We start from the raw sequence: 18,075 nt of genomic DNA on the forward strand, positions 1-18,075 counted from the left end.
ACGTATTACCATTGAGGTACCATGTAAAATGTCCTCCTTGTTTGTACATCAACCAAGATAACTCAGGATTGCCAAGAAATTCTCTCCAGCTTCAGGTCCTTTTAAAGTCCTGGCACTTTTCACCCTCAACAAACAGCACACCCCGACTCTCGTGGTAAACAGAAAACTTTTATTGTTGTGGAGGGACTTTCTCACCCTCTGGCCAATAATAGTTTGCTTAAGCCACTTGTTTAGCTAAGATATATACAATAACTTAAAGCTACCAAGCAAGGCACTTTTTAAGTACAATGAACCACAAGGGACACACAACTGCATATAAAACTAAACATATTCAGTTAAAAGAGATTTCACAACATGTTGCATGGAAGTACTGCAGGACCGAGAAGCCTTCACACACTTCTGTAATAACTCAGTGAACCAAGTGTTTCCCCCAAGTATCAGACTTTGTGGTTCTGCAGATGGATAGATACGTTGGGGACCAGCTATCTCGATAATATCGCAAATATGAACCACTTCCAGTCAACGACATGAACAGTGAAACTGAGAAAGGGAACCACACAATCGTTGTCCCATAACAACCTCCTAACAGACGACAGCGGTACGACCTGTTGTCTTTGGGAATGTGTTATGCCCTGACAAATCAATCAAAATTATAGTCATAGACATTAGGAGTAATTACAGATCACGTACTATCCACCTTGATGAAAATACAAGACAAACGTTTTCAACAAACATCTCCAAACAACTAAATCACATAAGCTGCTTGGAAAACAACTTTCAACTACCGCAGATTGAGTCCCCATCACCATTTTAGGACTTTGTGTGTTGGCAAATGGAGGTGTTGAGCCACCTTTTAAACACCTGATCATGTAACTCGATTGCATCCTCCGCTAAAGGCAGGAGCAGAAAGGGTTGATAGGGGGTACAGAGGAAGCTGATTGTAGGAAATGTTGCTTTTCAGTGCAATTATTGTACCTTCTTGTCTAGATCATACAAAACAGATGAGCACTGATAAGATAAGATGGTCGGCTCCTTTGTTTGAGATCTGGCTTATAAACGTGATCCTGTTTTATGACTTGAGACCCAACAGGAATAGTTAATTGCCCTTTTGGAAAGTCGACTATTCCTGGGCAGAAAGATGGTGTGGGAAGAGCATCATCCATCGGTCCAATCCAGGCCTCTGTAACACCTCAGATCTCTGACAGGGTGACCCACCAGGAGTCCGCTGAGCTTTCCATAGCCAGGATGAAGGTGTCCTCGTTGGCACAATGCTCAATGATGTTGTTGTCCATGTTCACAAGGACCCTTAAGGAGATAAAATCAGACAGGAATGCAATTTAGTCTCAGGTGATATTTTCAGTATGACGGGCCTACTCAAGTTGATTATTATTAGAGTCAGTTGATTCAATTTTTCTCACCCTTTTTTGCTCTTTTTGTAAACTTTGGCAATCTTGTCAACAGGCAAAGAATATTTCTCCGCAATCTGTGAGAAACACAATGCCACTTTAAAAAAAATGAAGGAAGGATATATATAGTAATGGTATATAAGCATTTTTAAGGATAGGAGGTTGATGATCAAGTGTCACCAATGGGGTGGCATAGCTCCCCCCCCCTTTTTCTCCCGAATTGTACCCAGCCAATTACCCCACTCTTCCGAGCCGTCCTGGTCGCTGCTCCACCCCCTCTGCCAATCCAGGGAGGGCTGCAGACTACCACATGCCTCCTCCAATACATGTGGAGTCGCCAGCCGCTTCTTGGGGGCATAGCACATGAGATGATCATGCTATTCCCCCCAGTTCCCCCTCCCCCCTGAATAGGCGCCCCGACCGACCAGATGAGGCTCTAGTGCAGCGACCAGGACACATACCAACATCCGGCTTCCCACCCACAGACACTGCCATTAGTGTCTGTAGGGACGCCTGACCAAGCCGGAAGTAACGGGGATTCGAACCGGCGATCCCCATGTTGGTAGGCAACGGAATAGACCACCATGCCACCCGGACGCCCATCATACCTCTTTTTAAACAAGGTTTCAATGACGTTGCAGATACAGACTGATCCAGTCTTGCAGAATAGAAACACCTTTTTTCTTTCTTTTGCCCTCAGTTTGCCTTAATTTGCACTCCTGGCAAAGTCAAACAGTAGATTTATAAATACTTACTGCTTCCATCAAAGCCTGGAGGGTTGGAGAGTGAAGCATGAGGGCATCAAACACCTCATCACACGCTTTCCTCACATAAAGCAGGACTGGTAGGGCATGGGTGAACAACACACCAATATTAAAAAATATATTTGATTTGTTGAAATGCCAAAAAAAAAAAAAAAAAAGGTATTGAGACCCTAGACACAGACAGACAGGGAGAGCTGACAAAAACGAGGGGGTATCTACTAACCTTTCCTCTCAGGCTCCACTTTGCATTTCTTGGGGAGTGGTGGACAAAGGTCTTCCTCGATAGGGTATGATAACCTCTTCATGGCATTGCTGAAACACACACACACACACACACACACACACACACACACACACACACACACACACACACACACACACACACACACACACACACACACACACACACCGCTATTTAAATGAAATGCAACTGCATCCAAGCTTTGAGATGTTTTGAGATGCTTCCATCTCTGGGGCCATTTCTATGTACATGAGTGAATATTCACTCCTGTTCCTGGATAGCCGGAAACCCAACAGGCCCCTTTCTGGATTTATGTCACTGATACGGGTAAGACAGTCTATACCAAGCCCTGAGAATCACATATGCAAAATATTAAACTGATTGGTTTCCCTCTTTTTGTAGGTTTTTGCTATGAGGAATCAAAGGAACATGACCTTATCTCTCTCATCTAATCTGTCTCTCGGCGGTATAGTGAGATCCATCCATTTGTCCATTATCTGAACCACTTATCCTGCTGGCAGGGTCGCAGGAGTCTATCCCAGCAGTCATTGGGTGGCAGGCGGGGAGACACCCCAGACAGGTCACCACACACACACACACACACACACACACACACACACACACACACACACACACACACACACACACACACACACACACATTCATACCTAGGGACAATTTAGTACGGCCGATTCACCTGACCTACATGTCTTCGGACTGTGGGAGGAAACTGGAGCACCTGGAGGAAACCCACACAGACACGAGGAGAACATGCAAACTCCACACAGAGGATGACGTGGAATGACCCCCAAGGTTGGACTACCCCGGGCCTTGAACCCAGGACCTTCTTGTTTTGAAGCGACCGCACTAACCACTTCGCCTCCGTGCCGCCCTTCGCCACCGTGCTGCCGGTACTGTGAGATGAGGATCCTAAATCATGCAGCCGTGAAACGTACATACAATTTCATGCTGCTGAGAATCCAAATGCACAGGCACATTTAGGTATGGAGGAGCTTAATTCACTCGCACAGTGTGAGGAGACACCATGAAATGCAAATGCAGCCAGATTTCACAAATCTCCCACTGAGGAAATTGAAAAAGAAAAAGAAAGTAGAGGAAAGGGAAAAAAATTATGTTCTCAAATGACCTAACGTGGGGGTGCAAGGTGGTGGGTGCATTAGATCTGATTTGGTGCACCCTGCAAGCTTTCATACAGACCACTGATGCCAAACAACCACAGGACTCTCACCCGTCTCCGTCTTTATCCTCTGTGTTCAAAGCAAAGACCTGCAGAGGAACAAAAGCAGACAGACACATTTGGCAAGATGAGATCCTGATGAAGTGTACAGGAGTGCCAGTGCCCTTGTGAAATCTGTATCGTCTACTGCCAGTCTGTGTGTGTGTGTGTGAGAGAGAGAGAGAGAGAGAGAGAGAGAGAGAGAGAGAGAGAGAGAGAGAGAGAGAGAGAGAGAGAGAGAGAGAGAGAGAGAGAGAGAGAGAAAGAAAGAGAGAAAGAAATCAGTTTTATTGTTTGAAACAGAAAGTAAGAGGGTGGGTGATTGCTCACCTGCCCTGCTCTCTGCAGGTTCCCAAAGTGGATATCAGGAATGAAAAGGACAGGTTGGGCATCAAGGTCTGTCATGGCTTTAAAAAATGTGCCATCAGCCTTTTTAGATGGAGACGCTGGCCCGCCGTGGTTGCAATTTTTCCCTGATACGGATAAAACACGGATTAAGCATCAGTTGCTGACTCCGAAGCCCTCTGTGAGGAGTGAATCCATCCTCCACACATGCTGTACCTTTCCTTCCTAATTTCAATCCTCATAGCTCCTCTGACCAGCTTCACTTCTTGAGTCAAAACATCTTGGGCTGTCTGACCAACATTCGTATTTTTTGAGGTTTTAGACACATTTGGAAAGCAGAAAGAAAAACAAGAGTCAGGGTGACACACAAGAAAATGCTTGTCCTACACATCCATCCATCCATTATCCAAACCGCTTATCCTGCTCTCAGGGTCACGGGGATGCTGGAGCCTATCCCAGCAGTCATTGGGCAGCAGGCAGGGAGACACCCTGGACAGGCCACCAGACCATCACAGGGCCCACACACACACACACACACACACACACACACACACACACACACACACACACACACACACACACACACACACACACACACACACACACACACACACACACACACATTCACGCCTAACCCTAACTCCTGAAAAATACTAAGACCTGAATATTGTGCACAAAGTCAATGCCTCTAAAGTTCTTTGTCTCTCCATATAGATTACACATGCTGGGGAAAATATGAATTTGGCTCCTCACCTTGCTCACATTTCATTATCTCTTTTTCATTTTGATTGCTTTCCCGCTTTTTCTCCCCAATTGTACTTGACCAGCTACCCCACTCTTCCTAACCATCCCGGTCACTGCTCCACCGCCTCTGCCGATCCAGGGAGGGCTGCAGACTACCACATGCCTCCTCCGATACACGTGGAGTTGCCAGCCGCTTCTTTTCACCTGACAGTGAGGAGTTTCGCCAGGGGGACATAGCGCGTGGGAGGATCACACTATTCCACTCAGTTCCCCCTCCCCCCTGAACAGGTGCCCCGACCCCGCAGTCACGTCCAACTGTGTCTGTAGGGATGCCCGACCAAGCCGGAGGAAACACGGGGATTCAAACCGGTGATCCCCGTGTTGGTAGGCAATGGAATGGACCGCTACGCTACCCGGACGCCCACATTTCATTATCTCTAGTCAAGTTTGGATTTTGATTTTATCTAATGGTTTCCTGTTAAGTACTTTTTAGACAGTTCCAAATCAAGCTTATATTAACAATAGCAATAATCTGTATATAAAGAACTCCAATATTGCATCACCTTTTGTCTTCCTTCTGTGCTGCTTCTTCTCTTCATCACGTATCTTTCTTTCAGCTCCCTGTGAGTAACACATGAGCTTTTAAATGAAGAAGCAATTGACAGAAGGACACAGACGGATGGACGGACAGACGGGTATGCTGACCTTGTCACAGAACACCTTGATCTGAGAGAAGGCTCTGTGGATGGGCCTGTTACTGCAGCTGTTGTAGCTGTAGGTGTCTATCTGGATCATCAGAGGCATCCCCTTCACCCCCTTCTGAGAGGAGAAGTCCGTACTCAGACAGTTCACAGAAATAAAGACCTGAGAGCAGAAAGGAGTGTCGGAAGATTGAGACATTGCAATTTCAATTTACGCTACAATGAAGGTACAGCTCTTGTGATTCATCTACTGACTAAAGCAGTGAGATAAAAAGACAGAGAAGATTATCATCAAATAATTGCCACACATTAAGTTTTAGGCATGAATGAGTTAATTTATCAAACAAACATGTAGACATGCTGCTGCTCAGCTCATTACCGGGACAAAGAAGCATGTATCACCCCTATGCTTGCCTCCCTACACTGGCTCCCTGTTATATTTCGAATTGATTTTAAACATTTCATTGCTCACTTTTAAGGCCTTAAGTGGTCCTGCTCCTACATACATTTCTGATTTATTGACCTGGTATATGCCCTCTCGACCACTCAGCTCCGCAGATGGAGCCCTGCTTTATTCCTGGGTCTTGGTTTGTCACAAAGGGTGACCGGGCTTTTGCTGTTAGAGCCCACACGCTATGGACCTCTCTTCCTATTCAACTAAGACAAACCAAGTGTCTAGTTTCCTTTAAATCTCATCTTAAAACTTTTCTTTTTGTGAAAGCTTTTACAAATGTTTGATATTTGTTTTTATTTATTCACACCATTTTTACTCTTAATTATTTGGTCTTATTCTTATTTTTGCCTCGTCTGGTTTTATTTCTTTGTAAAGGACTTTGTAACATTGTTTTAGAAAAGTGTTATTGCAGGGCCCCCTTCTATCTGCGGTGCATTCGCATCCTGGCAGTCGGGACATCTTCGCAGGGTAGTGTCTGATGCTGTGCTGGAAGGTGGGCTGGTGGAGAGGACTGGGTACGCCGGTGTGTGGCAGCAAGATGGCAACTCCTCAGCTACTCCTGCCCATGCTCCTGCCTCACACATCCACGCCCCCTCCCAACTCTCCCCACAGCCCTCTCAGCCCCTTGCCTAATTTTTACTTACTTACTTATGCTCTTCACCCCCTATGGGGCATAAGGCATCTATTGTCTTCCTCCATCTATCATGGACTTAAGCAACTAGTTGTTCCTCGCCCCATGAGGTACCCATCTCCATCAATTCAGCCTCTACCGTTCTTCGCCAGGTGATATTTGGTGGGCCTCCTTTCCTTTTTCCTGGTGGTGTCCATTTGAAGTCAGTTTGCTACCCGGTGTAGTAAAGTCAACATCCGTTACTGCTTCAATGGCAGCCTGTTCAATCTCCAGCGCTTGAAGTCTAAGAACAAGACATCTACCAATGTCATCACTGAGCTTCAATATGCCGATGATAATGTTGCTCCTGCCATGACTCCAGAAGGTCTTCAGTCAATCACCCACTCCTTTGTTCAGGCCTATGAAACTTTTGGCTTTTCTGTGAACATCAAGAAAACCAAAACACTTGCTGTTGTGCCTCAGGATACCCTAGGAGTTCCACTTCAAATCACCATTCATGGCCAAACTATAGAACAAGTTCAATCCTTTCAGTACCTTGGAAGTATCCTTGAAGAAGCATGCAGTCTAGAACCGGATATGACCAACAGACTGAAAGCTGCCCACACTGCCTTTGGCTGACTTTCTCACCATGTTTTCTATGATTGTGATCTCAAGACATCAACCAAAATCATGGTTTATCATGCACTGGTTCTTCCAACCCTCCTGTACGTTGTGAAGCCTGGACCCTCTACAAGTACCAAATCCATAAACTAGAATGCTTCCACTGGCAAAAACTGAGAAGTATTCTGGGAATTTCCTGGCAAGAACGGGTCACCAACAATCAAGTTCTCGAAAAAAGCCGATCTCATTTCCATCGAGACGACAGTTGAACATCACCAGCTGCGGTGGCTTGGCCACATCCAGAGGATGCCAAACACAGACTCCCGAAACAAATTCTATACTCCGAACTGACTGAAGGTCAAAGAAAAAGAGGAGCTCCCAAAAAACACTACAAGGACTGTATCAAGGGAACGCTGATCACCTTCAACATCGACCCTAAGAACTGGGAAAAAGTAGTGGAAAATCGAAAGCACTGGAGAGCTGCCAACCTGGCTGGTTCTATCAAGGCCGAAACTGACAAACGAATGCATGCGGAAGAAAAATCCGCCAAGAACATAGAGCCGCAGGAAGGGGTCCACCCCCTACTATCCCCTGTCCATGCTGTTCCAGTCTCTTCTATTCTCACCTTGGACTGTCAAGCCATCTTCGTCTCAAGCACACACCTTAATCTCTTGGAATGGATCCTCTGACACAGAGACACCAACGACGCCAACGCTGCCCAGTGTGGGTCACAAACCTGGAGGACTGTATAATGGGACTGGATGTTCTTGGGGAACTGGACTGTATCATTAACACAAGGAGAGGAACTCTCACACTTCCAATCCAAATCTCAGTATGGATTTAGGTATTCTTTTACACGTTTGCAAATCTGATTACGCACACACGGATGGAGATACAGTTACACAACTCTCCACACACATTTGCAAATGATTTTGCTACAATAATGGACCCATAGCCAGCTTCAGTATGTCTGGTAGCTAAACATCCGGACTCTGACACAGGGTTCCGTACCTCACTTGGCTAGCCACCAGCACGTCCCCAGAGCAAAATCTCCCCGCGTTCCACTGGTGGAGGCGTCTTCTCTGATCCTCCACTCTTCCCACCGGGAGGGCCTGGCTCCCTCGACAATAAGCCCTCCCCCGGTCCTCTCCATGAGGCAGCTCCTGCCATTCATCCTCACAGACTGGGAGAGGCAGTCACATCCTCCATCGCAGGACAGCTGGAATATGGACCACAGTGTTTGCCACTGGGCGAGACGCCGACACTTCTGGTGAGGACGGAGAGAGCTGGCCGGGTAGGGCTGCGTTGTTCGTGGGCTGTTGTCCCTCAGCAACTGCTCAGCACTACCCTCACTACCGCCGGCCTGCGATGCAGCAAGGTCTTTTCCTGCTACCGCAACCAGAGCTGACGGTTTTCTTCTTGTCATGCCTTCCAGTCCCCAGGTCTGCATCTCTTTCCCGTGCCAGGGCCCCCATATGGGCCACCACTGTGGCAACACGCTGCCACTACCAGGATTCCCCAGCGGTACAGAGACATGGCCACAGATCATAAATGAGGGCACAACAGCCCATTTGTTAGAAGAAATTTTCAAAAAAACATGTTGAAAGACTGTCCCGAGTCAATTAGAGCAACTCAGGACTGCTGGGCCACACCCCACTCTGCCACATGAATTTACAAGATCTCCTTCAGATCCCAAATCTCTCCTGCACAAGGTCAGGAACATAAAAACTTGGTTAAGTACATGTAATGGCCACTGGACAGCAATTCTTGGAGGTTATGTTTGCCAGTTTAGTTTTGATAGTTTAGAGTCATGTCCACGGTGATGAAATTTCTTGTTTATGCAAAGCCACCTCAACGGTCTCCACTACATCAGCTCTTAATAACATTTCCAGTTCAACAGGTAAAACAACCTGAGCCGTGGGTCTGCAGAGACAGATAACGGTAAGGATATTTTACCACGGTTCAAAGTATTTTTCCCACTACACAGCATCAACAACAACATGCCTGAGCCTGCAGAGGTGGTGGGTGATTCAGGCTAAGGCCTGGAGCACAAATTACCCTCCAACACACCTCCACAAATCCATATCACTTCAGTTTTACCGGCTGTGTTGGCTGTGGTGGTGTGCCAATGTGTATGCTTGCCTGCACATCTGTGTGTGTGTGTGTGTGTGTGTGTGTGTGTGTGTGTGTGTGTGTGTGTGTGTGTGTGTGTGTGTGTGTGTGTGTGAGGTCCATGCATTTGTGAATCACCCTGGCACTAATTTGTACGTCACACGAGTTTGTAGTGGTATTGTGAAAGGCTATGCAAAGCTATCCATCTACCCTAGTTAAAATAAATAAATAAACACACACACACACACACACACACACACACACACACACACACACAGACGCCATCACCATCAGGCTGTTCCTGCAACCAACACCTTTCTCACTCTAAAACACAAATGCAATGGTGATGATTGTTGCTTGGAAACTGCGGAGCACTGCCGAAATGAAAGACAAAGCTCATAATTCCCCTCAAGTACAATTTCTGTATCCCAGCTCAAATTGGGAGTCCAATATTATTGGAAATGGAACCACAGAGGCAGAGGAAGTGAGAAAGTCTTGAGGCATGCTCAGTAATCCAGGTAAGAAAATTAAGGACGGTTGAATCAGTTCATCTGGACACGTGTATTGACAGATACGTTTCATCACTCAGCTAAGTGACCTCTTCAGTCTCAACTGACTGTAGGTATCCCCACCCTTATAAACAACACAGTGGCATAACGACCCAAACCAATGATCAGCTTCATATGCAAATTTGGATGTGACCATTAACTAGGGTTTCGATGACCATGTGTACTATTCACAGAGGATTTGGGAATGTTTACAACCACAGCATTGTAAGATGGTGACAGATGTGCTCTTACATGTCAGGCCACATCAGGCCAGGACTCCACAGTCTACACCCATCTACAGGCCAGTGGCCACTCTTTCAAGGATGAGGATGTACATATCCTTGATAGGGAGGAATAATGCTGATTTGAACGGGGAGTCAAAGAGACCATCCATGTGAAGACGGAACAACCATCCCTGAACCGAGGGGGGGCCGTAAGAGTACATCTGTTGCCATCTTACAATGCTATGATTGCAAACATCCCCAAATCCTCAGTGAATAGTACACATTGCCATTGAAACTCTAGTTAATGGTCACACCCATATTTGCCTTTGAAACTGGTCGTTGGTTCATTGTTATCAACTGTATTGTTTATAAGGGGTGGGGATACCTGCAGTCAGTTTAGACTGAAGAGGTCACTTAGTTGAGTAATGAAACGTATCTGTCAGTGAACGTATCCATATGAACCGATTCAACCTTCTTTGAAGAAATGAGAAAGCGAGAGCAAGAGAGAAGAGAGAGAGAGAGAGAGAGAGAGAGAGAGAGAGAGAGAGAGAGAGAGAGAGAGAGAGAGAGAGAGAGAGAGAGAGAGAGAGAGAGAGAGAGATTGAGACCTTTATCTCATCACAGTGACAAACCAGCTATGCTGTTCTGGCCAATGGGACTCTGTTAAGCCCCAGGATAATGGGGGGAGAGAGAAGGATGTCATTTTCTCCTCCTGGTCTTTCCTGACGCTACGGTGCTCTGACCCCTCACTGCTGAGTGAAGTAGTCCTTGTAAAGGAACGAGGGTGGCAAAGAAGAGGGAACATCAAATGTGTCTTCAGTGGTCCTTACCACCATGTACAGGAACACAGGCCTGACCCCACACATGGTCACTAAACAAGACCAACGTCAAAACAGCCTCCAGTCAGACAGTATTTAGTGTTCAAACAACATTCAGAACTTTGAAGGAATTTCACTTTATCACCTTAACTATTACCATTATGTTATTTAACCAACGCTAGTGTCATCAGTTCACCGGGGTATCACTTCACATTGGCATGCATCACAGAAAACCATGTAGATCCTTTTAACCAAGCCTGCTTCAGGCTAAAAACGACAGAAATGTGTCTGTTTTCCACTCACACTCCAGTAATTAACAGACCACTACAGATTGATTTCGACAAAATAAAGTGGAATAAAAAGTAATTAGTGAGCTCAATGGCATCATATGACCACTGAATACTTGAAACAGCCTCAGGCATGCCAAACAGTAAATATTTATCCACAAGGCTGCAACTATCTCTCCTCAAGAATGTTTGTTGATTTCCTTCTAACCAAACCTATTGAATAAGTTGCTGCCACAGTTGTCCAAACACCAACACACCCTTGAGGGTGTGTGTGTGTGCATGTGTGTGCGTTTGTGTCCGTCCGCATGTCATTTGCTTTCCGTCTGCGTGTGAGGCTTTATGTGAGGCTTAGCTAACCTGTGAGGCACCCTTGCAGGTTTACCATAGTGAAATGTGAGCAGTTGCTTTCTTGTGCTGCTGCTGTTGCTGTGTGCACAGCAAAGGACCGTTCCCTCATTGACACACAAAGGGGGGGGGGCGATGGAAACAAGGCATGTGCTGCAGAGTAATCCCCATCTATTCTGCAACCTTATTTAAACACCGTTTGATAGATTTAGGGACGCTTTAAAGACAGTACATACAGTTTAAAGGTAATCTGTACATCCAAGAATCCATTGCGCAAAGGGTTTTGGTTTTGCTGAACCATTTTCACCCACATCAGTGTCTAAGAGCTTCATACTAAAAGGAAGCAGGACAGGCTAAGCAACTGCTAGCCCATAGAGACCGGCAGTTCTGACAGTCATCCTGGCGTTCGCTCCCTTTGGCGGTGATTTTTTTAAATTTATATATATGTTGGATATATGTGTTTTTGTAGTGTTTTTGTAGTGTGGATATATGTGTTTTTTGTAGTTTGGATATGTGTTTTTGTCTTTGTGTTGCACTGCTGTGGGCTGGGGGAAACGATATTTCATTTCATTTCATGTACGCAAGTGCATGAAATGAATTGACAAATAAATGCTCCTGATTCCTGATATTAGCAACAAGAAGGAAAAAAAAGCAAATCCAAATGGTCACCAACACCGGTGGGTGTAAAGGGTTTGTCAATTTAATTACCATGAAGGCTGAAACATTAAATAGAGGAAGAGGAGCACTGGATAATGAAAGTAATTTCATTTCATTTATTTCACTTTCCATCTATATAATAACCTCTTCTTTTTACCTTTGCTTCTTCGGTAACATCCCAGGTGAAGGACACAGCATTGTATGCGATTTCCTCGACATTGCAGATGGTGTTGAAGCTCTCTTTGTAGTCGGCTGCATGTGAAGCAAGAATCCAACTTCAGTGAGATTTCACACAACTTTGCCACCAATACTGCTTTCAGCTATTCTAAAGATTTAACATTTAATGTTTTACAGTAAAAAAATTTACCAAGCTGACAAACTCTATGTCTATGATGTATTAGCTTTTGTGGAAGCATTGGAATGAATTCAGATCGACCAAAATTCAAATGCAGATATGGAGGTAGACTAAATTACACCCATGGACAAGGCTAGCCAAATGCCTTTCAGCAACACAACCCCTACAATGCTCCCCCCACAATACAGTGTGCATTGAAATTCCATTTAAACCACAAGTTGAGGCCTATTTCTCTGTGATCTTACAGGGCATGGCCCCAGTCCAGGTCTCCACCTGTTTCTCCTGCTAACGTCTATTCGAACAGAAATTCAGAGACCGTCTCCTCCTCAGGGCTGCTCTAGGAATCTGGGTTAGGTTAGACCGTTATTCAAATTAGCTCGAATGTTTCTGGTTTCACCCGAAGAGGAACATGAAGGCTTTCTCTTGGAGCTTATGACATGTTTGCCACCTGCTGCATCTCAATACAGGGTCTCAATACAGCCATTTAAATATGACATTCACTGACCTAAGGTGAACAACCTCATTTTGAGGCTCTTTAGATATTCCCCATCTGTTAAACCCTCAACCCCCCCCCAAAAAAAAGGGTGACTGCCCATTGTGTGCTGTATAAAAGCTATGGCAGAAGGACATACTGGAAAGGAGAACAACAGTATAGAGATCTTACCTATGTCCAGGACTCGCTGTTTGGCAGTATGCTGGCGTGAGTGCCAATATTTCCAATTCTTTAGTTGCTCATCTCTGCACTTGTCCTCGCTAAAGACCACCATAATAACACTCTGAAGTGGAAAAAGCAGCCTTATCCTCAAGTTAAAAAAGAAAATAATCATAGTATCAGAAACCATATAACTCATCCCAAGTGTTGCAGAGCCTCCCATAGGGCCACAGTGACAAGTCACATGTGTTGTTGACACCAAGGCAATTCTAGCAGTTTTAAAAGCTCTACTTTATACCTCACTAAATACCTCAGTCCCTACCTCCCCTCCCTCACCTGTACAATACTCTGCCGTGGTATCTCAGAGCCTTCCATGGTGCAATGCTCACCACTGCCTGGGCTCTCGTCGGGCCCCTGTGATGGCAGCGGTCCACTCACCCGCATTTTGCTTCTGGGCTGTCGCAGACATGCTCTGACCCCAGTCTCACTCAACGTCACAGCGTAGAACTGGCCCCGGTTCAGATAAGCCATGGGCCCCTCTCCCTGACGCTCGCGAAGAGAGATGCTGGCCTCCAGAGAGTACTGAAAACTGTCAATGCAAAATTATGAGAACATGCGGAAAAGTAACATGATCTCTTATATTGTTAATGCTGTTGCAACTGCCCCGTGTTCACCTCAGGAGTGAAAATGTGACTTTTTTAAGGTCGACCAACTCTATGCCTGTGCTAGTGTTATATCCATTGCAAATGGGCCATGAAAATTACACCACCACAGCAAGAGCTACCTCTTGGGGCCTATAATTTATTGAATATTAAAGACGAATTTAAAAATATTTCTGCATCAGAACTTAAAATGTACAGGCAGCTTTCTTTTACACTCAGACAATATTTGCACACGCACATTTACTAGAATCTAAAATGTGACTTACATATGTTGGCTGTAGATGAATGCACCAGCTGTGGGACTTGGGTGGTATCCCTGTGAAAGAAATATAATAATGATTATTCAAACTGAAAAGCAAACAAGATACCAAGATGCCCACGCAAGGAACAATACAAAGAGCCCACTTTCATCACTATTCGTTAATTTACTTTCAGTTAGATCCCAGTTTAATGGCACATTCATGAAGCTAAAAAGCATGAGATGAGATTTACCCCCAGCCACTTTGTACAACTGAGTCTCACCTCTCCTTCTCTACAGTAGGAGTCATCATAGGTGCTGTCCGGGGTGCTTCTGTCATTGTCTTTCAAGTAGCCAGAAAGACTCAGGTCATAACGACTCCGTTCATATCCCATCCTAGTCTGCTCTCTCACCTCCGCCTTGTGGGAACTCCCAGAACAGGACTTCATCAATGCCGAAGTGAATGTTGGACCCTCTGTCTTTACCAAAGCCAGAGCTGTCCTACCACCCTCAAGTGCATCAACTCGGACGTCTGCTGTCAGCCCTACAGCTCCGTCCTTAGAGACCTGATATTCTGCAGAGCCAGGGTTGTTCAGAGAGAGGTTGACAGGCATGGACTTGAGAACCTGAAGATGACTATCTAGCATCTCAAAGTTCCCTGGATTATGGATCCCTGGAGCAGAAAAGTCTGTGGGTTTAATGGTGTTGGAGAGCAGTCTTTTTTCTCTAGGAACCTGATATGAATAACAGACAAAATTCTATTAACGTGAGGTAGAAAAAACACTTTGACAAAAGAGGCAGAATGGAGAGGAATATGATGGCAGGATGATTGAAAGTGGAACACTGTCCATATTCTTGGAACAAGTTATGAAAAATCATGATGCATCTCCTCTTTTAACTGAACAGTTTAGAGGAATAACGTGAAGAGAAATGGCTGTTTTGGCTGGTGATCCCCTCACTTGTTAAACTTCATTTTAAGGACAATGGTTATTTTTTAACCTCAGCCTGTGTTCCTATTGTTCGGAGACAAGCTGAGCAATGGGTAGCAGAATCATTTGAATTGATTTAGTGCTGAGCAAGCTAGCATCAGCCAACTGCTGCACACCAAGCTGCAATGTAATCCTTATTACAATATCACTTGCCAAATAACGTTCACTGAAAGAGCTTCTTTTTTTCTCTCTTTTTTTGTGTGGCATTAACAGGTCAAGAATACTATGAGAAGTGTCTGAAAACACATTTTACACTATACTGCATTCCAACACAACCAACTTTCCTTGGCACTTCTCTCCAACCCTCTCATGCTTCTGTTGTCTTTCTGCAACGACTCACTCCTCGCAGGATCACAGCGCGAGACTTCTGCCCCTGTATAGAAATGGATATTTATGATATCTATTTAATTCCATGATTGATATTATGGCTAAAGCTCTTTAGACTCCTCTCAAAAATGTTGAGCCTATTAGTGCCAAAAAAGAGCTTTGGTGAGTCTGATTGCCTGATACCCATTGCTCAGTTCGACTCCTGAATGATAGGAAAAATGGGGTTTACATTAAAAAAAAAAATACCGGAGTTTTCCTTTAAACACCAAACGGCAGTTAATATTTTTTATGTAAACACAGAAGTGGTTTCAGCTTTGAATAACAAATAGCGTTCTGCTAACTTCACTGAAAAGAGGGTGGAACTAAGGAGAATTAAGAAATAAGAAAAGCGTGCCAGTAGATCTACCTGTTGAGCCCCTCCCACCTTATAGTAGTCATAAAGAAGTCCCAAAGCCGCTGCGCTGTCCTCATCCCCGTTGATGCTCATCATGGCCTTGGTGGCAGCTGTCAGAGGGTTTTCTAGATAGGTCCTCCATGCCTCATCCTCATTGCTGAAGACTCTTCTGGAAGGCACCGACATTTCGTTGGGCACCACCACCACCAGTCGTTTACTGTGGGGTGCAGACAATGGCGAGAGACAATGAGGCAGGTAATTATTACAAAGCCTGCGTAACTGTCGAAAAGGGCATGTCTGCCAAGCCACCGACTCTGCCCCAGGCTGGTTCTCACCAAACTTCAATCAAACTGCTATCGTCTTATGAGATGTGTTTATGTAAGAGCTTCTTTACTGAATCACTGCATAAACATCCCGTTCAAACTTGCATTAAAAAAACGCTGCCCGAGTGTGAAATTACTGATATATGCTCAAATTTAAGTGATTTTTTTTCAGTCAACCCAATTAGACAGCAGCCCTTAATAAGATCATGTGATACATTATTCATGAAGTGTCAGCTTCTAGAGGAAGCACTATGTGTCTTAACCTGAAAGGCAAGTCCAGAACGGAAGCTTTTACAGTGCAAAACAAGCAACAGTTACAATAATGGCGATAAGAATAACGGCATGGAAAAGTGCAATTGCATGCACTTTGGTAAAATAAAAACCTTTTTTCGGATGAAAAGTATATAGCCTTTAATGTAATATAAGTATATTTCGAATTAAACCTAAGAGAAAGATGTAAATAAGGTAAAACAAGACGTCAATTAACTGTTAATTAAGCATTTAAAAAACAGGATGAAAACATCATTAGTCTTTAATGTCATCCGTAGCACTTACTATTAACGCGAATTGTCTGCACTTACTTGTCCAAGTCCATGTTGTCTCATGGATCTCCGGGATTCTCCAGGCTTTGCTTGAGAAACTCGACTTTCTAGTTAGTCCGGGCAACTTCGTGTGGGAGAATGACAGAGGGAGATGACAGAGGGATGATCTCAGGATGCATGTGACTATTTTTTTGTCCAAAATCCAGTGAAAACACTTTGTGGCGTCCCTCAGCTTGAGTTTTCCCAACGACTTTTTTTTCTCTTCACCAACATCAACACGATATGAGAGTGAGGCAAAGCCAATAGACCACACACCACATCCGTGTGCCTTCCAGTGTGGATGACGGGGTGGATCATTAGGGGAGGTGCACCGGGGGCAGGGAACCTGGAGCGTCTGTGTAAATAAGGAAACAACTATTCCGGGTTTTGATTGGTCAGAAAACAAGACCCACCCTCCTTAAAACAAGTCCTTCATATTGATGAATGGGAATTATTTAAGGCTGTCAATGGTAGCCTGTACAAAAAGTGTAAGTACAGATGAATAAAGTATATGTGACAGCTTTTTAAAGTGTTCTTGTGCCAGTGCACACCATGTTTTACACTATTTGGTTTAGGGTGTAGACATACTTGGTATTTTATTCTGCATGTATTATGTTAAAAGAGTTATGATTCATGAGCAAAATAGCACAAATATACGTGAATAATTAGTTACAAAAGCAGTTACATGGTCTTTACCATTGAGAGAGAGAGAGAGAGAGAGAGAGAGAGAGAGAGAGAGAGAGAGAGAGAGAGAGAGAGAGAGAGAGAGAGAGAGAGAGAGAGAGAGAGAGAGAGAGAGAGAGAGAGAGAGAGAGAGAGAGAGAGAGAGAGAGAGAGAGAGAGAGAGAGAGAGAGAGAGAGAGAGAGAGAGAGAGAGAGAGAGCGGGGGGGGCAGCCCTTTGAGACCAAATCCAGACCAAGATATTAAGGTAGTGAATCTGACTCAAGACCAATGCGGCCGATACTGAACGAACGAATCTTTTTGAAAGACTCTTCGTAGCGTCTGGTATGTGGCGGGTCAGTCTGTCAAACGTACGAAGCGCTCATGAACCCCGACTAGTCCCGCTCATACTGCCACGCCCATTCATTGTTATCGTGGGTACTGCTCACGCTGCCTCCTACGGTGGTGCAGTCACTCAAAACATGGGCAGCGGGAATAAGCGGGAATAGTCTCCAACGAGGGCGTCAGTGAGTGACCGGGTTGAGAGCCTGGGAGCCACTCGCTGAACGAGATGAGATGAACCGTTCGCTCGAACCGGGAGGTGTGAGTGAATTAGAGGCGACTGAATCAAAACTGAGTCCAGACAGACGGCAGGTTGACCTGAACGAGACTGAACGAACTGCTCCTTCCAACTAGGACGTCTGCAACTTTGCCCCTCAAAAAGATCGACAGATCGTTGGTCAGTGACATTTCTGTAACATGATATTGAGCTTGCATAG

The 18,075-nt window shown here is 45.0% G+C and overlaps 1 pseudogene; it reads right to left on the bottom strand.

Moving 5' to 3' along the window:
- Nucleotides 1-1,190: 1,190 nt before the first annotated feature.
- Nucleotides 1,191-16,649, bottom strand: LOC130118235 (grainyhead-like protein 2 homolog; annotated as a pseudogene).
- Between the last annotated feature and the right edge of the window lie 1,426 nt (nt 16,650-18,075).

This window comes from Lampris incognitus, chromosome 9 (assembly GCF_029633865.1).
Source record: "Lampris incognitus isolate fLamInc1 chromosome 9, fLamInc1.hap2, whole genome shotgun sequence".
In the NCBI taxonomy this organism is placed as follows: domain Eukaryota; kingdom Metazoa; phylum Chordata; class Actinopteri; order Lampriformes; family Lampridae; genus Lampris; species Lampris incognitus.